At 40.5% G+C, this 23,670-nt stretch overlaps 1 protein-coding gene and 1 long non-coding RNA gene across 3 annotated transcripts in view; one reads left to right on the top strand and one right to left on the bottom strand.

Annotated features, from left to right (window-relative positions):
- The window catches only part of HDGFL1 (HDGF like 1), a 730,488-nt gene that overhangs the window by 326,764 nt on the left and 380,054 nt on the right, over window positions 1-23,670 (bottom strand). The window contains exon 6 of one of the 2 annotated variants that reach the window (XR_014251322.1): window positions 2,108-6,689. The exons of the other annotated variant lie outside the window; for it this stretch is intronic. The gene's annotated coding sequence lies outside the window, so the exon portion shown is untranslated. Of the gene's footprint in view, window positions 1-2,107; window positions 6,690-23,670 lie in introns of those variants that run through there. 2 annotated transcript variants of the gene reach the window in all.
- Window positions 6,686-17,986, top strand: LOC309638853. Its single transcript, XR_014251352.1, has 2 exons — window positions 6,686-7,871; window positions 15,293-17,986. It is a non-coding gene; the product is annotated as an uncharacterized lncRNA (long non-coding RNA).

Genomic DNA, 23,670 nt, shown 5'->3' with positions numbered 1-23,670 from the left:
TCTTTTGCAAATAGTTTTATTGAAACACAGCCATGTTCATTCATTCACGTATCATCTGTGGCTGCTTTGTCACTACACCAGCAGAGCTGAAGAGTTGCAACAGAGACTTTAAGGTCCACAAAGCCTCAAGTATTTAGTGTCTGGCCCTTTATTAAAAAAAAGTTTGCTGCTCCCTGCCTCTATACCACTGGTAAGTCCCCAGATAGACAACTTTACTATTCTTCTCTAGAATCTGTCATCTGGATTCCCATTAATTAACTCATTTATTCATTCGTTAACCAACTAACCTTTGTGAAGCAACTACTATGCACCTGGCACACAGATGAAAAACTGGTTAGAGACTCGTGAAGAAACACAAGACAACCACCATGTAATGACCATTCTAATGAATTAGGAGCATGAAGAGAAGGAAGCCTGGAAGGTATCATCTTGAGGGAATCAGACAGGTCTAAATTCAGTTCGTTACAGAGGCGATCAGAGTGGTGAAAAGCAAGAATACAGTTAGTTCCGTTCTCTCCTTGGCAAACTCAGGGGTGCCCACACACGAGGGTAACCAAGTCATACTTCAAGGAGCGGAAGGAGATTAAAGGAAAGGATAGGAAGAACCAAACCAAGACAAAAACATTTAAAGTGACTTATGGAGTTCCAGGGAGTATACACCTTGGGCATTTAAAGGTTTCTGAAATACTATTAATTGTTTAAGTAACAATGTCTAAAGTCTCTGAGTTACAATAAGCTTTCATGACTTCACGAAAGACACATACTAGCTTACTGTAGATCTTTAATATTATAAAAGTGTTCAGATGGTTCGGAAGAGATGTAGCTTGTTTGCGAGATCAGGGGAGCTCACCATCTCCAAGGATCTAGTGTTACTATTACCAGCTCTGCCCTCAAATTATAAGGATTACATAATGTCAGGCGTTGAACATAACACAGTAAGGGAAACCATTTAACTCAAGATCTAACTGTGGCTGGTGCTCCACAACCACCAATTGCAATTTTCCCTTTTTTGTTCACCCAACATCATCCCCCCAAACTCACTGATCCATGTTGAACCTTATAACTGAAGAAGCCAGCCTCATGTGTGAGCAGAAAGTAAATACTTAACCTAATGAATAAGTGACTGATGCAATGATTGACTGTGATTGCTCCTTTGGCTTTCTGATCAATGGCACTGGATGAAATACATACCACAGACATACACTGTCAAAGTGAATATCTAGAAGTTAAGCTTAACTATAGCAAGGCAGCATAAATGACACTGTCTTGTTTTGTTTTTGATCCACCTAATATTTATCTCTCTAGTAATGGGTGAAAGCCACAACAGTGAAAAATTCTTAAAAACCTAACAACCAAATAAGACTTACACTGAACAATTTCAGTGTGATCAATTTATTAATGAATCAGACAATAAACATTCGATTTGACTGGGTACCTGAACACAGGTTGTACTTAACATAAAAATGAAGCATCTGTCCTTTAACAAATGTTAATAAACTTAGGCTAACAAATTCCCTTACTTAAGTGATTTTAAAGTGATATTTTATGTCTATAACTTTGAACTTAAATATTTAAATGATCATCCATTGGCCCAAACAAAGTACCATAGGAGAAGAGTTAAAATGTTCACTTAATAAAATAATAAATGAAATTGCTTCATTTTGGAAGGAGCAGCACATCAGGGTAAGCTTTTATTCAACAAACATAAATTGGCATTTTTTTAGTAAAGAAAAATTGTTAGTATGGTTGGAAACCTTTACAAAAAAATGTTATCTGGGGGATTCTCAAAGCTAGTAAGGGTGTGAAACATCACTTGCGACATCAGGAAATACACTCTATTTTAGCTTGATAAGCTATATTTATATGCTGAAATGTAAACAATGCTGGTTTAAAAAAGAGAAAAAGAAAATTGATGGGTTTCTTGGCTCTGACACCATCAGAGCATTTTTTATTGTTTTGAGTGTGGTCTCTGGTGTAAGTGGAAATCACTGTTTGAAAATATATATAGCTAAATAGTCCTGAATACTTTTAAAATCTGAAATGAAAAGAAAAACCCACATTTAAATTTACTTTGTTTCCATGTGGCCAAGGAATCCAATGTTAGAAGTTAACAAGAATCTACATTATTCCTCTCCCTAATGTAGCCAAGCTTCATGTGTACTTGTGATATCACAGCATGCTCTTACAAAAATTAATTTCAAATCAAAAAGGTAGGATAATGATTACTTTCAGCAGAGGAACAGATAAGATAACAGAAGGACACTGTGGCTTAAGCACCGATAGTATATAATTAGGGACAAGAAAAATCAGAGTATTCTTGACTGTGTATTGCCTTTATTTTTCTCCTGATGGACTTTCAGTTTACGTTAAAAGAGCTATTAAAAATCTGCCTCTGGAAAAGATCTATTAAAAATCACAAACACAGAGATACTTCGAGAATACAGGAGTCGGAAAAAAATGGGTCATCTTATAAAACTGATTATGTGAACTCTCTACATGCAGTGCATATGTCAGCAACCAGGAAAAACAATATCCAGATAAATTCAGCAGCTTTCTTTCTTCTGGAGAAAAACCTGTATCTTTCTGTACATTGTGAAGTCAAGAGGGTAGGGTGGGAGCCGTTAAGTTTTATCCATGAGCATAAACACCAGGCTGGCTTTTGAAAAATAAGCCAAACCCAAAATAGCCCAGAAAAAAATATTTTGTAATAAAAAAAAGAGCTATATATATATTTTTCCTGTCCAAATCTGGAATCCTTACTATCTTATTTTAAACAAGCCGGAGATTGCAAGCTTCTATCTGTTTGGATAGAAAATAATTTATATAAATGTTTTGTTCAAGCCCAAAAGGGAAAGAGAGTTTAAATATACAGTGCATGAAAGATGCATGCCCAACTTCAAAACAGCTTAGTGCACAGAAGAGGAAAAATAATCTAACCTTCTGTTAGGCATTTGCAGCAGTCTTTAAGCTTAAATATCTTGCAATTTGCAACATTGTTTCAATGACCCCCAACCTTAAGAGATTAACCCAAATTTCATAACTGCCCTGCTCTGGTGCCTCTTCGATGGGGAGAACAAGAGGGTCAAAGAACAAAATGGACGCAAAAATCTGTATTTTGCACCCTTCCTCTGCACTTGAGACAGAAAAATGGGGCAGATAAATCTGTATAAGACTAAACCAAATCTCTTTAATTCCAGTCAGCTTTTATCATTCAGTCACTGAGTCTGCGTGTGGAAAAATTCAGGCTAATTCCCCCTAGCAACAGCCTCAGCCTATCAGGAGACTTTATGTTCCAGGCAGCTGCCAGCCGGAGAGAAAAACGCTAAGTAGGTCAGGCCTGTATTTCTAAAAATGCTACGGTCTAGTAACCCCACTGTCCCGTCTGTCTGCCCTGCCCCATAATAACCTCAATTGCTTGGTGACACAATGACATACTACCCTGTTAGAGAGCAATCACATCATGCTACATTATTCTGCTCCAAGCATGACTGCTGGGTGAAGGACCCTCGGAGGGGCAGCATTAATCAAGCAGCCATTCACGTCCACCAGCACTTCACTCGAGAAATGGGGACTGCATTAATGACCAGCTGTTTGAACTAACACAAACAAAATCATGTCTTCCACCCTGCTGGGTGCACAGAATACGCTATTCTGATCTGGCAGGTTCTGCTTCTTGACTAAATCGAAGATGTAAATTAAACGGGCTCCGACAATCTCAGCTGCGGCAACCTCAGAGTAAGTATATTTAAATTATATTACATGTGAGTCCAAAAGCTATTGATTTAACATACACAGCTTTCCTTGCCTCCGATTTTCCCTAATCCACATTAAAAAGGGAAATGCATACACGGGTAACGCAATACATATGCACATATTACCCAGGCAGCCGAAAGCAGGGAGCTGAACTAAAACTGACTTCTCTTCGGGCAGAGAACAAAGCGGGCGAGGAGTAATTGTGCAGTGTGAACACAAATACAAATACAAAATGAATGCCCCGGAGGAGCGCTGAAAACAAATAAGAGTAAACATCCTAAGCCTACCGACCAATCAGCTCCTCCCACCGTCTCTTTGTGGGGCGGTAGTTACACCACAATCTCTAAGCACCAGAGACAAGGGAGGGAAGTGAACGTGGCCTTCAAATCCCGACCACTGTGGTGCCCTGACTTCCCATGGGGTTACTAACAGACTGCTGTTTGGCTTCAAGACAACCAAGGCTCCGTCAAGGTTTATACAAGGGCCACCAACAAAAATCAGGACTCCTCGGGAGTTTTCGAATTCTAAAATGCAAATTGTCACATGTAATTGACCCTACTGACCTGAGTGTAACTTTTAACTCCTCTCCACGTTAATGCACAAAACCAAGCAACCAAAAACTATGTGTGGATGCAGAGATAAGGGAGATTGGCAGCACTGTTTTGGGCTATGTGGGGAAATATTGTGTATTGATGGGGCAGGCGCTGATATTTCCTTGCACAATTAATCTGCATTTTTAAGGGTTCAGTTTCATTTAATGAATATACAGTATCCCCCCGCCCCGCAACAAATTGATAATTCAGCCTTCAATTATGCAGAATTCAGCAAGTCTTAGACGTGTAATCCATCAGTATTTGATTTACAAACACAGAAAATGCCTTAATCCATTTGCCCTTGTTTGAACTGGGTTTGATAACTTAGTTATGACTATCTTCTTCACTTTGTGGCACACATCACATAGTTATTCTTGGAGAGATACAGTCACTGACGCAACCATGAACCACTAATTACAAGCTGCTGACATTCTGCTTGTCTATGCAGCTTTGAAGTTCTAAGTCTGTTTTTCTCTCATATGTGCTTGCTCAGTTTCATTCTCTTTCCCTCACTGCTCCCCTCCCCCCATCATTCCCTTTTTCCTTCTTTCCACTTTAAGCGTTTCTGGATTCGCTCTAGGACTACCTGGAGAAAGCAGTAAGAGCGATCAGCTTCTGCAACCTGATTTCTTTCCATTCCCTCCCTGCTCCCCACGCACAGAGATCTACAGTTTGGAAGTACAGTAATAAGGTCCCCACCCAGCCCCACCCGCAGGAATGCATCAACAGCTGGCCAAACATAATCCAACACACAGAGCCGCCTTTGTAGAAATAGTAACAAACAGTGAAAGGGCCAGACAGGCGGCCCAGAAGAGCTCCCCATGACAACTGGGAAAGCTCCTCACCCTCAGGTTTGAGCTGACTCCACCAAGCTGGGCTTGGAGCACCACAGCTCAGGCACCCGAATCCAAAACAAGCCTCAAGTGCCTCCCCCAGCTTCACCGGAGGCTCTTCCCAGGGCACTCGCGTCTCCACACGGCTGGGTAGACGCAGGCTGTCTCTGTATTGAGTATGACCGTGCTCTGCCACATGGCACGTGCCCTCAAAACGCGACCCCGCCATCCCAAATCTCATGAACAGCATCTGCACCTGAATCTAACCAACTACCTGTGAGCTGGTAAGACCACCTCTTCCTTAGAAAAGGAATTTAAAATTCTTTTTCAAATTATAGGCTGATCCGGGAATTCTAAAACATGTAAATATAAGACTGCATTCATCTCCACTGAATGTTTAACATCTGAAGTCTGTGGTAGCCAGCTGGTCTCAAAGTCATCTGGGATACATTTATGTTGATTAAATTGATCAGATTTCTATTTACAGGATAGAATTTTTCACCATACTGAATACAGCTGTGTTTACAGGGATTTGTAGAAGAAGAAGAAAACAAAACCCTACAATGAGTCCCAGTGAGGCACAGAGCGCTCAGAACTTCAAGGAGTTAAAGCTGAGGAGGGCGCTTTCACGTTAACAGGAAGATTCTGCATGCAGCTGCTCGGGCCATGCTCTCTAGCTAGTCAGGAAATGGGTGTCGAGCTGAAGCTGAAAATACAAGCTGCAATCAAGCCCGACCCAGCAAAGTGACAGACTTCCTGTGTAAAATGGTCAGAAATCTCTTTTTTTTTCTTCATGTCTCCACATGCATGCACATGCATTTAACTCCATGCTGCAAGGCTGCTCTTTTCTCTGGGGACACTGGTACAGTCACCTAGCCCATCACAGTTTCTTCCTTGATGGCACCGGGGACATCCGGACTACAATTTACAGTTCCTCCATCCATGTACTGGGTTACAAATTATGCCATCCTCCCTAGAATGAGAATGCAGGGTGAGCGGCAGACAATCAAACGGCATTCGGCATCTCTTTCTTCTCAGGCGCTCGCTCGCTCTGCTTTCCTCCAACTCTGCCTCGTCGTCAGGCAGGCAGACACATCAGGTACCTGGTTTATCCATCTTCAGCTCCACTCTCAGGTAGAATGCCACCACATCTCGGCATGGGTTTCCCCCCAGACTAATCCCTGGGAGCAGCCCAAGCTGGGTGCGCCCTGCGGAGCATCGGTGGCCATTGGATGGATGGTATTCCTGACTTCTCCTGCCCTGGTCCTTGGCATTCTTTCTATCCATCCCACCCCGGGTCTTCTGCAGCATCACCCCGTCCTCCACGTCCCCTCATCCGGCTGCGAGCGGACCCTGGCCAGAGCTCCACCAGCAGGTCCTTCTTCCTCACCGCGTACACCATCGATGCCGGGTTCGGGTGCACCACGGAGAAGCCGAGGCCGGGAGACGGCAGGAGCAGCTCAGGTAACCAGGGGAAGCTTGGCGTGCCCACAGCGATGCAGCCCTGGAGCTGTGAGGAAAGACGGTCTGGCTTCAGAATTAAAATTAAAAAAAAAAAAAAAAGAAAGGAAGGAAGAAAGAAACACAAAACAGCGCAGCTCGGTGCCTGCGGGGGTGGAAAAAACAGACACAAACCATAAAAAAAAAAAGCAAGAGTTAAAATCAAATTTCAAAAAAAAATAATACATAGATCAGAGTACTTCATGTGACTTTTATTTCTGACGTTTCTCGGGTTACTGGCCTCCCCGCCCCCTCCAAAATCTCTTCTGTCCCTGAACGCTACTGGCCATGAGTGCCGAGTCACAAAGGCTTTTTGCTCCTAAGTGCTGCAGACCCAGCATCACATGAGAAGCCACATGACAACTGGAGTCGGCTGCTAATGTGGTCAACTGTGTTGCCGAGGCACGGGAGTAGGAGGGAGACAAATCTTCAGTGAGACATGCCCCTCTCATGCTGCCAGGAAGAAATTTCCTTAAAAGAACAATGAGGAAAAGGCATCCCTGAAGAAATGCTTGTGAATGCCTACAGACTTCCACATACACACACTTACACAGCCTACAGAGACCATGGGTGCTTGGAGACATTTTGAGGATGCTGTACCACAGACACTAGCTGGATGGCAGCAAGATTATTTCTAGTTTGTATTAGTCAAAGCTGATTCCACTTAAGTGGATTCCTGAAAAGCACACACCATGTCTTCAGAGCATGATCAGCCTTGGAAAACCAATTCTATTATCTCTCCCTGCAATCTGTATCTGAACCTGCATTCTGAATAATTTATTTTTAGACTAATAAGATGCTTGCCAAGACCGCTCCCCTTTTCTTCAGTGAGTGGCACAGGCAATATTCACCCAAGTGGGAGAAGCTTGCCCCTTTGTAGGGAGAAAAGACGAGACAGTTTTCATTATTTTCAAAAAATGCAATTTCCTATTTAAAGGCATACAAACATATGATAAAGTTCTCCTGGAAGTAAGCATTGAAAACAAGCAAAATGTTTCTGCTTCATTGAATTGACATGCCTCTTATTTGCAGTCTGGCGTCTAATGCTGGCAAATGGTGGTGAAATTTTTCTAATGCTGCTCATGGCTGCAGCTAGAGCCCTTAAGCCACTTGGATATTGCTACTTCTCGGCAGGGTGAGAGCAAACAACTGCTTTCTGGAGCACCTCTCTGCAGAGGTGCTGCACTGCCAGGTACGTTTTACTAGTTACATTAAGGCAGGTAGGAGAGAGGTGGCCTCAGGGCCTTGTAGATCCCGTCACTCATCCTGGAATTAAATACGCTGCCAATTTGGGACATCCTGCCCATGATGTGAGAGGTATGCTTCTTTAGAAAATTTGATCATGCCACCTAACTAGAACCAGAGAATCAGTAAACAGGTGGCAAGAATTATCTACAACTTGTCTCATTCAACTGTAGATGGCAAGGTAAGCGGCCCTTAATTCGTTCAAGATACACTGATCAGCCTCCAGTTGTAGGACAGTCAGGGATTGTTCTAGACACTGGGGAGAAGACGGGCAAGGTCTCTTCCAGCCCGGAGCTCACACTCCAGTAACTGCATGTATCTTTTTATCTTCAAAGCCAACCTTCTCCCAATTTGGACACTCCAGAGACATCTAAGGAAGAAACCCAGCAGTCCCGTTTTCATTCTTTCCTAGCCGTCAACTTGTATGAACTCCCAAGTTCTATGGATTCTTGCCCTACAAACTACCCTTGAATTTAAGAACTCCTCTCCATTCCTCTATTCTAGAGTCTACGCTCACGCACTCACACTCAACAATCTTCTCGCTGGTCTCCGTCTTTGTTCCAGACCACTGGGCAACCTGCCACTAGACGAATCCTAATAAACCACCATGTTCTGGATGTCCAGAAGCCCTGTCCGTGGGGTCTGGACAATCCAGTGTCCAAAACTGAGGATGGCTCCTTATTTTTTCACATGCATATGCTACCGGTAAAAGACACCCTATATCTGATTGTACGTTATCTATTTCAGTAGACTGGTCTATTCCTGATCCTCTGAACACATCATCCATTGAATCAGGAAAAAAAATAATCATTTTGACTTACTTTTGTTAATAAGTAGGCATAGAGCGCTGTAAGGAAAACAAAGACACACGAGGCACTGTTCCTGCCCTCAGACAATGTATCATCTACGGAACCTGTGCTTTTTCTATCCGCACTTACCATGTACTATCATGAATTGCTATCTCTTCAAGGTTTACTTCCTATAACAATAATAAACAGGTCTGAATCTGCCTACCAAATGAATGTTGGCTAAATAGCACCATAAAAGGGCTGAAAAGGGAAAGATTACTTGTACCTAAATGTCAGGAAAGGTCCCCAGAGAACCCTGAGATCTGCAGTGAGCTATGAAATGTCTGGACAGGGTAGCGGGCGAGGTTTGGGTCATAGCAATTAATAGTAACAGCTATAGCGAAACACTAGCATTTAATTTATGCCAGGGTCTCTTCTAAGCATTTCATACACATGAATGCACTTAATCTTAACAATCCTGTGAGGGACTTACTGCTTTGAAAAGCTCTTTTCAATGATACAGAACAGACGCACAAAAGAGAGGTTAAATAAGCTGCCCAAGACTGCACAGCAAGTAAGAGGTAAAGTACTTCTGGCCCCCGGGGCACACCTTTTTAACTGCCATGCTGTACTGCCTCGGAGCTGGAAAACCACAAAGGTGAGAACACACAACCTGACTGAAGGTGTGTGAGGGGATCAATCTGGATGGAGTACAAGTTTTGTAGAAGTGAGACCAGACCAGGGACAGCCATATTATAAGACTAAGGCATTTTACCCTTATCATAAGCCACGCAAACAAAATTACAGGTAGCCACGGCTATAATTAATAGAGGGAGGAGGAAAGACTGGATATAAGGAGAGTAATCAAGAGGTTCCTGCAATAGCCTGACTTTAAGGGCATGGTGCCTGAACTCTGGTAGTGGCAGAAGAAAAACTGAGATGGATTCCGGAGGCTTTATGAGAAAAGAAATAACATTACTGAGGTATTCTTGGGGAATGGGGAAAATGATGATAGCAAAGTTGACTGCACATTTTTTAAACCTGGAGAAATTAAGCAAGCAGTTCCTTGAGCTTAGGAGTTGTGTCATTCACCTCTGTTTCCTGACTAGCAAGCACAACACTTGATACATTTTTTTTTAACATGGTGAATGAGTCCATAAGTAAATGGAGGTAGAAATGGGAAAATTAAAAGCAATTCTACATAGAAGGAAAAACTCTACAGAAAACTTAATATTTCATAGGACATCCAGGGGGAAAGGTCCATCATGCAATTATATACATAGAAATAGAATCCGTTTCCTGTTTCCACCTCTGGCCCAGGTTTTCGATGACACCTGCTTCCACCCACACCACGCACCTCAGATGCTCCTCTTCAGGCCTGCTTTGATCAGGTCGTGCTGGCTCTGCCCTTCTCCAGCCACATCAATCTTTGCCCATCACCAGCAGACCCATCTTACCCAGGTCCAGCCCCTAATTCGAACACTGCACTTAGCAAGGCAATAAAATCAGTATCCTAAAATACTTTACCATTTTTTTTTGATATGTAGCAAAGCAGGGAAACCACACAAGTTTATCAGCCTTCGCATACAATCTTAGCTCGCCAGAATACTAAATTAACAAATGCACCTCATTTCTTAGGCAGCTAATGAAGGTTAATATGACATACTGCCTCTGGCTCTGGAAGTAAAAAGGGGTATTATTGCCTCATATTATAGCTGGAAAAAAAAGTTTAATAATCTTTCTCATCAGCCACAAAGAATTGGGTTTTTAATACCCAGATATATTTTAGTAAAAGGCTAGTCTATCATCTCTAAGTGGAGTTCAAGAGCAACGTTAGATAACTAGGGCATTTCAAGACCCTGCTTACACTAGAGACCAAGGGAAAAAAAATACAGTTAAAGCCAGATTTATTCCTACATTCTTAAAGGAAAAAAAAATGCAAATTTATGTTGGGAATATTTTTTATATTGCTTTAGATCAATTCTAGTGATTAATCTTTAAATATTAAGAAGGAAATTTGAATCTGGCAAATAAGTGATTTCAAGTAAATGGGTAATACTTGAGTGAGGTCACTGGTTTGTTCAGTGACACACACACAAATGTGTTATGTGGACCTTCTAGGATCAGACGGTATATTAGCATGATGGGAGGAGAATAAAGTGAATGAGGCACTGTCTAGGCCCATAAAGAGCTTATGATACCCTCACCCAGGAAGACACTTCCCTCTCTTTGACAAAGGGGACCTACTGCTTTTGAACAACAGTAAAGCACAGCAGACGTTAGTTAAAAAAAAAAAAAAAAAGATATTGCTTCTTGAAAGGAAGTCAACCCATTAGGCCACGCTGAGGTCTTACCCATAAAAGAGAGAGCTTGGATGATAGAATACTCAATGAGCGTGACTCTTAAATCCCTTAAGTGAATAAGAATGCTACGCTTTGTCTCTGCAATCCTGAGAGATATTGATGATGATAGTGACCAGACTGTAGAGAAAGGAAGGCTCTATAGGCTTATTTACTAGGTTGCTAGAGGACTTAAAATTGCATGCCATGTTTTCTAATTTCCCCAAAATGGATACCGAATTAAGATTAGCTCTTCACAAAGCAGAATGACAAAGTGACTAATGGCTGGCAGAGCCCTGGTTTCCCTTCTTTCTGTTACCCAGTATTATTACCCTGATCCAGTTTACAGGGGCCAAATGGCAATTTGAAGGTGGAAAGACTGTGTTTGTTCACCTGTGAGTGGTTTGACCTTAGACTTTGCAGAGCACTGTCAGGAAGTCAGTTTTTCCATGCTCTTTACAGTAAACAAAGACAGTGTGGCTGGGATCCAAATGTTACAGAAGGTCAGGGACCAAACTGCCTCAAAGACAAAGAGACCGCTTCCAGAAATTGAAACACAAAATAGATGTGAGCGCCATCAACATTCCAAACTGTGCTCCTGTCCAGTGTTTGATTCAAACAATGTGACACATACCCAGCGTCAAAGCATAATAGAAATAGAATCGTAAAACCCCAGGTGCAGGAAAGCACCTTAAAGGTCATCTTGTCCAACTGCAAATCTGAATTCTGAACACTGCCCTTTAAAAATATCTCCTCCATGCAACACCTCCACTGCCCGAAAATGCAGTGCCCTGGGAGGGAGAAGCCCATTCCATCTTTTGAAGCCCTGAGCCAAAAGGTCTGGTTCCACGGTAGGGGGAACCTCACCGGAGCTTCTATTTATTGGCCCTCAATTTAGAAGCTTGGGAGCTCAAGTCTAGTGTGCTTTTCACATGATGGTCCCTCAAATATTAGAGGGAATCTATCATCACCCACTCAGATGGTTCTTCTCTACACCAAATATTTGCAGTTTCTTTAGTCACTACTCTGGGATGTCTACTCCATTCAACATCCCATTTTCCAGCCTATGAGTACATTCCAGTTTATCAGTAGCCCTTCGAATGATGTGTCACATGAAACACAACACAAGGTTCCACAGTGTGGCTGCACAGAGTGAACAGTACTATCGCCTCCCTCCCTCTAGGAGTCCAGATCGCAGTCAGTGAAGCGTCATCTGCCTTTGCTCTCCAGGTGGGCACATCACAGTGATGATTCACGGGGCTCACCCATGCCCGTGTTCATACGCGTTCCACCTAAACCATCAGACGGTGGCTTTGGGCAATTATATGACCCTTTTTGTTTTGTTTTTGGTTAACATAGATGAGCAGATTCTACGGTAACAAAAAGGAAAGGAGAAGTAGTAAACTACCCTTGAAGGAAATATAAATGCGTTTGTAAATACACACACTATCTCTTCCATGGGAAGATACAATCCCCACAAGGGTATGAATTCTCTGAAGGCAATGAGTACACCTTCTGTTTTTCCTGTATCTCAACAGCACTGCATAAAATGAAATACCTCCAAGTATGTAAAATAGCCTGGCCCGGTAGGAAGACCACTGGACTTTCGGAAGTCAAAAGCTCTGGGTACTGGTAGCCATGTTGCCACTATCTTTTTATTTGCTATATGATCATAGGTAAGCCATTCATCTTTTTCCACATCTTAGTTTCTTCAGCTGCAAAGTGAACAACTTCAACAATATGCACCTTGAGCTGCCCAGCATTTCAACAGCTTATGTGGACTTTTAATTTCTAAAATTTTCTTTAATACAATGGCATAAATAAGATATTAACCCTTGGCTAAAGTTCCCTAAAGACTCTCATTGAAATTGGATAAGTTTTACATTAAATTGTCTCAAAACAAGTGAATGGCACATTCATGAATCAGAAAGTTCCTATGTCTAGAGTTGTTTATAAAAGAAGATGCCAATTACATAAATTAGGTGAGTCTGACTCGGGGTCCTAAGATCTCTACCCTCGGATAAAATAACAGTTTTGAATAGGTGAACCAATTACTGAGATTCTTGGGGTAGGGAATAAAATAAATGTCATAATGTGATATCATTGCTTTCCCATAATCCAAATGTCTTCTGAAAATGTCTTTAATTAACTCTACAGAGAGAACCTTTAGGGTGAAAAGATCTAGTTTCTTTCACATTTTTTAACTAGAACCATGACAACAGAATTGCTTGACATCAATCAGCAGATCACACGATGGGAACACTCCTCACATTCTCAGTTAGAAAGGAATGAATGATGGCCTATGGTCACTAACAGAATACCAGCTCATTGTGAGATGTGGCATTCCAGTAAGATTCACTCCACAATGAGATTCTAAGACACATCCCACCCTTGTAACATTAACCTGACAGAACACAATAGTTATTCTTTTCACTAAGTATGTTATTAGACTGTGCAATTTTTTTCTTAGATCAAAAACTAGAAATAAAAATTGGAAAGGTAGGCTTGATTTTCACGAAACCAGAGCACAGTTTTGGGCCAGGCTTTCTTTCTGCACGTCCTTCACTGTTCTGGGCTCATCACCATCTTCTGCAAAGCAAGGAGGACTCTGAGTGTCCAGGCTCTAATACTCTCTGCTTATAGGTCAGAAGCTTTTTTTTTTTCCTTGTTAGGTCTTCCGTTCTCAACATGTAAAGTACCCTAGCTATCTATGATCCTGGACATCCACAAGTCACACTGCCTCTTAATTTGTCTCATTCTCAGAAGCCTCATGGCAAAGGCCCTACTGCAACACTATTGTCTCAGTCTCAAACCACCATCTGGGAGTCAGGCAGAGAGTTCTCAAGCTAAGATCCTGGGCTTGAGTAGCAAGGGTCACGGGGCACACCAGTGAGCCTGACGAGAAGCCGTGACTATGCGATGCACCTGTGTTCCAGACACACTCAGCACTGGGGAGAGAGACTGATGCTTTTTGGTATTTGCAGAGTATAGCTAGATAGCAAATTGTAACATAATTAAGTGGCTAATGGTACTTGATGTGAACAAAAGTTGTAAACATTAGCTTACTGTCACCAATATAATACTCTAAAATGCAATTAGCACAAATGACCGCATCTCCCTTCAAGTCGTGAGGCAGCGTTTTAGAGGGAACTTTAAAATAATTAAAATTGCCATGTTTAGCATGCCAAACGCATACAGATATATATCATTGGCTGTTAAGACAGTGCAGTTTTCTCAAGCAATCGACTTAAGGCATACATCTGAAACTCAGATTGCACGTCTCCTTGGACCATTGCACACCTGCATCTGCTGTCCTTTGCTACAGGTCCCCCAAGATCAGCACTATAGTGTTATGGTGCCTATAGGAAGGTATAGATGTGGAAGGAGATAAGAGTGCCAGAATCAGACGAGATGTTTACTTTTCCTTCCATTTGTTTGAATGCACGGTTTATATAAAATTCATTGTATAAGGTGAGAAACTTAGGCTCTCTTAAAAATTTCTGGAACATGAGATTCTGTGTGATTTTTTTGAAGTGAACTGTGGCTCCGTGATGATCTTTTTCTTTGTGAAAATAATTGAGCTTACGTTAAACACTGGTTCTTGACACTCTTGCAAGCACACATACACACATATACACATTTTGTGTGCAGATGGATATTATGTGTATTTATCTTATTATAAAGTCAGGAAATTTACATAATTATATATACAAGTACATAAAATTATACAAATATATAGAAGATACTGTCAACACAGATCATTCACTTAAATTTCATAAAGTTGGCTCTAACTCTTGATAGTCTATATTCAAAAGACAAATATTTGTTATTACTGAGGATGTTCCAAAGAATATTCTTTCTGAAGACTCTAAAGAAAATTTTTAGATATTTTAAAATGCTAATATACACATATGTATAGCATCTCTTAATGTGAGTATTTTGAAAGGACAAAATTATTTGTGTGGGTATACTAAAAAGATAAAGACGATCGTATCACTGAGGCTGTAACAAGCCCTATCTATCAGTAAGATTATCTTATTGTTATCAGTTATTATTATCTTATTGTTATCAGTTATCATTATTATCAGTAATGTTGTGAAACATTGGGAAAAGAATCATTCTAATACTATTGAACACTTAATTATCACTTAATACATGCTAGGCAATGCTCTGAGCACTCCACATTCAGTCCTCACAAGGAAACCTATGAGTTAAGCATTATCCTTATCTCCGTTTTACAGATGAGAAAACCGCAGCAACCGAGATGTCAAGTACTTTGACCAAGGCCACACAGCAAATAGGTGGAGGAGCCAGGCTGCAAATTCAGGCAGTCAGGCTCCAGAATTCTTGCACCAGGCTCCATCACGCTACCTGCGTCTCTCTTCCTTCCTTCTCCCCTCTCCCACCAGACCCCAAATACCAAATATCCACTTAAGGCTGATCCTGCTCTTGGGTCTGCCCAGGTCTTCACATCATTACGAAAACAACAGACAGCAACATTCAAGGAAGAAAAGACAACTCTTCTAGTGACATGTTTACCTAGTGAGAAATAATCAAATGGCATACCATAGAGTTTTAAGGAAAATTAAAGCAGGGCACAAAAGTTGACAAGTTTGATCATACCACAGAGACAGTGACTAGAAAAACATGTGAATGTATAAGTCAACATGGTGGGCTGAGACATGCCTGGGAGTAATAGAGAGCCAGCTAGAAGGGGCTAGATGAGAAGATGAGGCAGATAAGCCCAATCCAATAATCATATTGATGACAGCCAGTATGTATTAAACATCCATGATATAGAATCAAGCTTTCTACAGGGGCTTTAGAACCACTTAATTTTTACAACTCTGCAAATCCACTATTATTTTTATTTTACAAATGAGGAAACTGAAGCAGAGATTAAGTAACTTCCTCAAGATCAAAGAGCTAACGATCATTTGAGGCAAGAGTCACACCTTGCTCTATTTGACTCTACAGCTTGTGCTCTTGAGATTATAGTCATATTACCACAGGCCAAGTTCGAAGCATTATCTAAATCAAAAAAGACCAATAGGGAGGTCTAGGCGAACAGGATCAAACCCCAAGCATCTGGGTCATTAAGATGGCACCAGTAAACAACACTGAGCTCAGACAGTAGGATCACAGATCAGAGGCAGCTTGCTCTTTGGTTATGGGCTTCAGTCCTGTGCCTGCTGAAAGTAAATGCCTTCTGATTGGAATCAGACTTGCCTGGCTCATCTCAGAGCCAAACAAATAGAATTAGCTGCTGCAAACCCTTTTGGGAATTAATCAGAGTGTAAGTAAAAACATAACCATATAAAATGAGCCCTGATAAAGTCTGAAAACAAGGGAACTTGGAGTAGCTAAGAGAAATGACCAAGATGTAAATAAGAAGCTAAATAAACTGGGGCCACCTATAGGATAGAGCCACGTCTGTGATGGACAAAGTGTGATGAACCACAGACAAAAAGATGGTGAATTCTGGATAATAAGAAATGTTGATGAGATGGAAGAACCACCTGTTTTATGTAAAGGTCCAAATAACCAGATCACAGTGGACAGCCACTCAAATCATGCCTTCATAATACAGAGTATTATTGAGAATAACTCAATTCGCAGGGAGCTTTAGGCAGCCAGTACTAGATAGCCTGTCAGGGAAAACAGAAAGATAATTACAGAAAAGAATCATATCCTCAGAAAAACAAAAATTAATCAAACTAAGTTTGTAACGTCTATCTTACAGATACATTGTCTGGACTCATGCTCCCAAAAATACTGTTTCTGATTTTATGCCAATGCATTTGGCTAATTTAATGGTTTCGTCCCGTTACTTCTAAACTTTAACTCGTAATATCTTAGAATCTTTCCAGTTTCTTAAAGAATCTTAAGAAATTCATAATCACAAAGGACAAAATTTATTTTCAAAAAATTAAACAATGATATAATGGTTTCTCTGTTGGAGAAAAATCAATCGTATGACAATCACATTAAAAAATGTAACTCCAATCAAACAGAGGTAATGCTTGATTAAGTACAAGTAAAACTGATAGGCAAATTTCACTGAATAGCACTGAGATTAAATTGAAACACTATCCCATTAAAATGTTTGAATATTTAAAAAAAAATTTTAGAATAGCTTTAGATATAGGAAAACGTAAAAGATACTACAGAGTCCCCAGTATTCCTTATTATTAAATCTTACATTGGTAACAAGGAATAACTGATACAGTATTAAGTAAAATTCATACTTTATTCAGAGTTCCTTAGTTTTTACTTAATGTCCTTTTTCTGTTCCTGGATCCCATCAAGGATGTCCTGTTACATTTATCTGTCATGTCTTAGGTGCCTCTAGGATATGCATTTCTAAGACTTTCCTTGTTTTTGATGGTGTTGACAGTCTGAGGAGTACTGCTCAGGAACTGTGTGCAATGAGAATGCCCTTCAATTTGGTTGGTCTGATGTTGTCCTTATGGTTTGACGGGGGTTATGGGTTTGGGGGAGGAGAACTAACAAGTGCCACTGCCATTCTCACCACATTATGTAAAGGATACACACCACCAACGTGCCTTTTATTGTTGATGTGAACCTTGATCGCCCGGCCGCAGCAGTGCTCGGCACGCTGCTCCACTGTAAAGTGACCCTTCCTCCCCACCCTCCACCCAATTCCCCATACTGTGCTCTTCGGAGAGGTGTCGCCATGGGCAGCCTACACTAAGGAGTGGGAAGTTACACCCCAACTACTTGTGGGCAGAATATCTACATAAATCATCTGGAACTCTTCTGCAGGCGAAAATTGTCTCTTCTCTCCTATTTACTTACTTATTCAACCTTTTTCAAATATCAGTATAGATTTATGAATATCTGTTTTATACTTTGGGCTATAATCCAATACTACCACAATAAAGAAAATTTTAATGGAGGGAGATTTATTCAAACTGATGGGCCAAAATGGACCAGCCACCTTTTGACTCCCGGCCAAGCAAAAAGACTGTAGGTGGAGCAAAGTGCTTGGATGTCACGTACTCCTTGAAGATGAAGATGCTGAGCATCATCAGGAGGACATTTCCTCTGTTGCATCTTACAGAGGAAATGAGGACACTCACCCTCATTCCAGGGGACTTTTCCCCTTTATTTCTGATATAGTCAGGAAAAAATTCAATATATAGTCAGTGGCTTCAATGTAAGCATGACTTGGTTACTGAAATTCTTAAGGCAAATGCTGGATCAATACCTCAGTCTCACAGAAGTAACTTTGATGATGTAAGTGGGTATGACACGATCCAATATACTGACTGCAAATATTTCAGGTATAAATGTGAAAAACATTTGCCCTTTTAAAATTGTTTTTAAAACACAGATACTGTAACACTTGGAAGTATAGGAATACAGTTGAAGGTTAAAGGAATATAGTAAATATATTAGGTACCTACTATATATCATTCATTAGCACAAAGTAACTTTAGGCAAAAAATGCATAAGACTCTGTAATAAAGAAAAAGTACATGAAAAAGTGGGATAGAAAGATACAGAACACAGTATAGACTGGAAGGAAATAAAGACAATAAAAAGTAGATTTTATTCATTCATTCAACAAATATTTACATAGCATCTGCTATCGGTCAGCAACCATGATAAAGGCTAGGTATATTAAGCTGCGTAAAAACAGTTACAGATTTTGCTCTCATGTAGACTATTAGGAAGATAGATATTAATCGGATAATAGCACTGATGAAACACGTGCAGGAAAGGGATAACTCAGTAGGCCTGGGCTGCTCAAACCCTGCACATTCTCATCTTCAGGACTGATCCTTGGCCTGGCACCTGGGAAACGACCTCCAAGTCCTTGGAATACCTACCAGATAAGAGTGTCTTTGTATGCCTGAGGCTTTGGCCACACCAGATAGTTTATGCTAACAATGGGATTTATGGTGAACATCTGTGCTTTTGTATGCCTGAGGCTTTGGACCACACTGTATCAATTTGACCTCTAGGGGGCTGGAGACTCGAGTAGCTAGCGTGCTGCATGCCTATATAACTGAACCCCAATAAAAACCCTGGACACTAAGGCTCAAGTGAGCTTCCCTTGTTGACAACACTTGGCAAATGTGGTCACACATTATTGCTGAGAGACAAGCGCTGTACCTGTGCCTCCACTGGGAGAGGACAACTGGAAACTTACACCTGGTCTCTCTTGGCGTCCACCTATGCACCTTTTCCCTTGCTGATTTTAATCTGCATCCTTTCACTGTAATAAACTGTAACTGTGAGTATAATAGTTTCCTTGAGTCCTGCGAGTCCTTAGGGCAAACCATTGGGCCTAAAGGTGGCCTTGGGGACCCCTGACATTAAACTACAGTGAAAACTTGAGGCACATACTCTGAAAGCATTTAATTTATGGGAGCTTATAACATAGTTACCTGAAGTAGACTAGGGGATCAAGGTAGGCTTTTCTGAAGAAGTGATGTTTGGAATGACATCTAATGGATGTATAAGGATTTATTAGTAAGTGTGGCAGGAGTGGGGAGAGGTTTCCAGCATGGGGAAGTACATGCACAAAAGTCTCTGGTGGACGGGAAGAGAGTGTATACAAGCAGCTGGAAGTGAACAGGTGTGGCTGGAGCACAAGGAGTGGCAGGAGGTGGGATGGGAGACGGGCTGCTAGACACCTGTGCTTTTGTATGCCTGAGGCTTTGGACCACAAGGAGGGACCGGCAGACTTGGTCATTATCCCCAGAGCAATGGGAACCCATGGAAAAGTAGGAAACCAAGAGGAAATCATCAGCTTGGCCTTTTGAAATGAGAACTCTGGCAAGAGGGTAGATAATTTACTGGAGGTGATGCGTAGACAGAAAACAGAGAGACCTCTTTTTATAGTACTTAAGATGAGAGGTAACAGTATCTCTGGAGGGCGTGGTGGAAGTGTAAACATTGAGAAATGCAAGCTTGTACTAGAAATTTAATGGGTCAATTTGACAGGGCTTAGTGATAAATGGGAAATGAGAGAAAAGAGATCACGGAGGATGGGATCTACTTTTCTGACTTGTGTAAACAACAGGATGGTTGAGTCACTCACTGAGGCAAGAAACATCAGGAGTGACCAGACATTTTCTTCTAGGGATGAAGCACCAAAACACTGTGCATTTGATCTTGGACACATTGACTATGATGTGCCTTTAGAGCTGAAAGTGGAGATGTTCATAGGCAACTGAATATCATACGTATGTAGATAATAAAAATTCACGTTTCATTCACAAATTATACTACAGCTAAGCATTCAAGTGGTCTTTACCATTTTTCCAGACACTGCTTTAAGCATTTTACATACACAAACTCATTTTATCTTCACAGCTAGATGAGGCAGATATTATAATTATCCTTATTTAACATACAAAGAAACTATTAGAAATTAAGTTGCTTGCCTAACGTACACAGCTGGGATATAAACCCAGGCACTCTGCCCCTGGCGCTGTGGTCTTACCTGTCATGCTAAGCTACCTCTCGTAACAAGCCAAGGAAGGAAATGAGACTAATTTTGGAGACAGTAGGGAATAACACAGAAGAGGGATTTCAAGGGTATCAATAACTTAGTAACTAATTAGACCTCTTTTTATAGTACCTTTTGAAGAGGAGAATGTATTGCCAAAAACATAAAGAAAAAGAGGAGACTGAAATACCCTGGAAGCCAAGAGGAGTTAGTATTCCAAAAACTGTATTTTTTTAATGCTATTAAGAAGTTTACTGAGAAGAGGACCCTGAGACTGACAACAGAAGGCCACTGTGAAGTTAGGAAAAGCTGTTTTGATGTAGTGATGAAGACGGAAGCTAAACTAGAGAGGGGTGATTGAGAGGTAAAGAAACGAAGACAGAAACGCATTCAACAAATTTGGCCATAAAGGGGAGGAAAGAAAACAATACCTGCAGGGGGATATGGAGTCGAGGAAGGGTTGTTTGTGTGGGAGACCAGAGAGCTTTAATCAAGTTTTAAAGGCAATGGAAAGGATCCAGTTGAGAGGGAGAAGTTGAGTATACATGAGAGAAAAGAGTACACTGATAGTGCAAACTTCTTCAGCAGTCAGGATGAGACAGATATGAAACAAATATATTCATGTATATTCATGCAGAGCCAAGGAATGAAATGATACTCTACGTAATATATGCCTTGGAAACTAGTAATAGATCCGGGTCTTGCCTACTTCCCGGCTTTGATCTCATAGCATCCTCACGTTGGTTTCCTTGCCTTTTGGCAATCTCTGCCTGCTTTCATAACTCAATATGCCATCTTCTTCTCGCTTCAGATAATTTGCACATGCTCTCCTTTTGACTGAGAATGTTCTACCCTCTGCCCAATCCCCCACCTTTTCACCCGGTTTCTATCCTGGTAAAGATGTTTAATACATTAGCTGTTGGATGAATGAATTGTCTCCAGGACACTTACTGAAACAAAAAGCCCTCTGAAACTCAATACGATTTTGGATATTTGTCTCAATGCAATTCTCCATCTAGTTACCACTATAATCTTTTTACCAATATAAAACTGAGTCATATTTAAAGAAAAGGTTGGAGTGTACCAGGCATCTTGACTTCATATATTTAGTCATATTTTTAGATCCAGACTTATATTCTTCACTCCCACAAATACAGAAACATACATATATGCCATTTTATTATTTTATCAAAAAAGAATATTTTCAAGCAAACGTGCCTGTACTTAGCATGTCCATGAATACTCCCCTACTAAGCAAGCAACATAGAAAGCCAAATCCTAATCAGAATGCCAATCTATTAATTTACAATGAGATGTGCAACTATCAATACAACCAGATGTTCTTGTCAGTCTGACCAATGCCCTATTTTCATCCCAGAGAAGCTTCAACTACAGGTTGGTGAATCTTACATAAAAATGTGGATGGGACCAGAAAACAGACAGTACTGTGAGCAGAAACCTAGGAGGTACCAAACACCATAGACCAGAGTCCGAGTAGAAGAGAGGGAGTGGTGGCCTATATGCAAAGGACTTGCCTGGTTTTCATGATATTAGCAGGGGGGCTCTGATCGATTTGTCTTGTATTTAAGCAATGTTAAAAACTGAGTGCTCACGGTTCATGCCCACAATGTCTTGTATTTGCCAATCAGCCCTTGCAATGGAGAGAGTTAATGTATGACCATAAAGCATACTTTCAATTATGGCATGTGATACTCAACCTAGGATATACAGGCATTTCACAGACATGGTCAGACATCTTGAGAAGTCCCTATACTCTTAACATTCTCCAGAAAACAATAGTTCAAGCCTTTAAAAATCCTTCCAGGAAATAAAAATAAAAATCTAGTTTCTAGCCTTATAGCATTCATGTAGCTAGGCTCCATTCTTTTACAAAACAAAGTACATGTGAGGTGACCAAAACTAACACAAATCAAATCAGTTTCAGAGAGTAAAGAGACTGATGACACCCTGGAGTTATTGGTGACGAGGCAAAATTTTAATTTGGATGCTTCGTAACAGGACTCTTTATAGGATGAAAAGAAATTTCAGCAGCTTAGATTTAAATTCTCTCTATTTGAACCCAAATATCAAGCCATCTAAAAGGGAGAAGGAAATCTAAGAATTCAGAAAGGGTAACAGAAAAAAAAAAATGCCTATCCACCAATTAATCCACCTAATATAACCAAAGAATCAGTTCCCTCCATATTTGAAGAGCTTTTAGGAAAAAAAGAAAGGAAAGTAACTCTTTCTATTCCTATTTTCATTTTATTTCATTTTTAGATTTTTCATAAAAATCTGAAGAATCATTATGATTTTTCTCTAGTAGCTACAGAGAACAAAATGAAAGAGTGATGATGGCTTGATGAATCACAGGGTGACGAGATACTACCACTATGTGTTGGCTTCATGGTATCTAGAAACTATTTACCAAGTGGACGTAGAATAAAGTATTAATATAGATTATTAAGCGTCACAGTTTTTTCTAGAAGAAATTTTTATAACTTTTAATGATATAACACTTATGTTTCTCTGACAAAAACTCCACGGAAAGTAATTTAATTTCTCTATGATCCAGTCCCCATTAACAAAGTATGTTACTAAGATAGTAATAAGAGAAAAATATATTTCCCTAGGACATGTCTTGTTAATAAATTACTTAACAGATCTCAGAAAAGATCATTTTTATTAAAGCATGGCACTGTGAAACTTAAGGCACAGAGATATCAATTGCTTTGGTCTAATGATTGTCTTAACCATTGGCAAGAAAGGGAAAAGATCCGTGGCACAGGAAAGTGGAAGAGGTCTCTCTTCGTATATAATAATGCAAAGTTGCTAGATAGTTTCAAGATACCTGATTTCCACTGAAATCTTAAGGAAGTCACATATCAATCAACTACTCCAAAGCTGCTGTCAACATACCCAGAATTTACCTTTCTTTAAAAAGGCATATAAGAGAAAGTATATGTGCTTACATATGCTGTTCATTTTGTTTCATAAAATAGACCCAAGCTTCTCTCCTAGTGGATAACATATATAATAACATATATTACATACGATGGGCATTTGTACAGAATACATCATGCTAGGAAATTCAGAGATGATAACTACTTTTAATCACAGGAGTTTGAGTCTCTC

This window comes from Balaenoptera physalus (assembly GCF_965194825.1).
Source record: "Balaenoptera physalus genome assembly, chromosome: 11".
In the NCBI taxonomy this organism is placed as follows: Eukaryota; Metazoa; Chordata; class Mammalia; order Artiodactyla; family Balaenopteridae; genus Balaenoptera; species Balaenoptera physalus.
The sequence above is the reverse complement of the archived record's forward strand: the minus strand, read 5'-3'. Positions and strand labels throughout refer to the sequence as shown.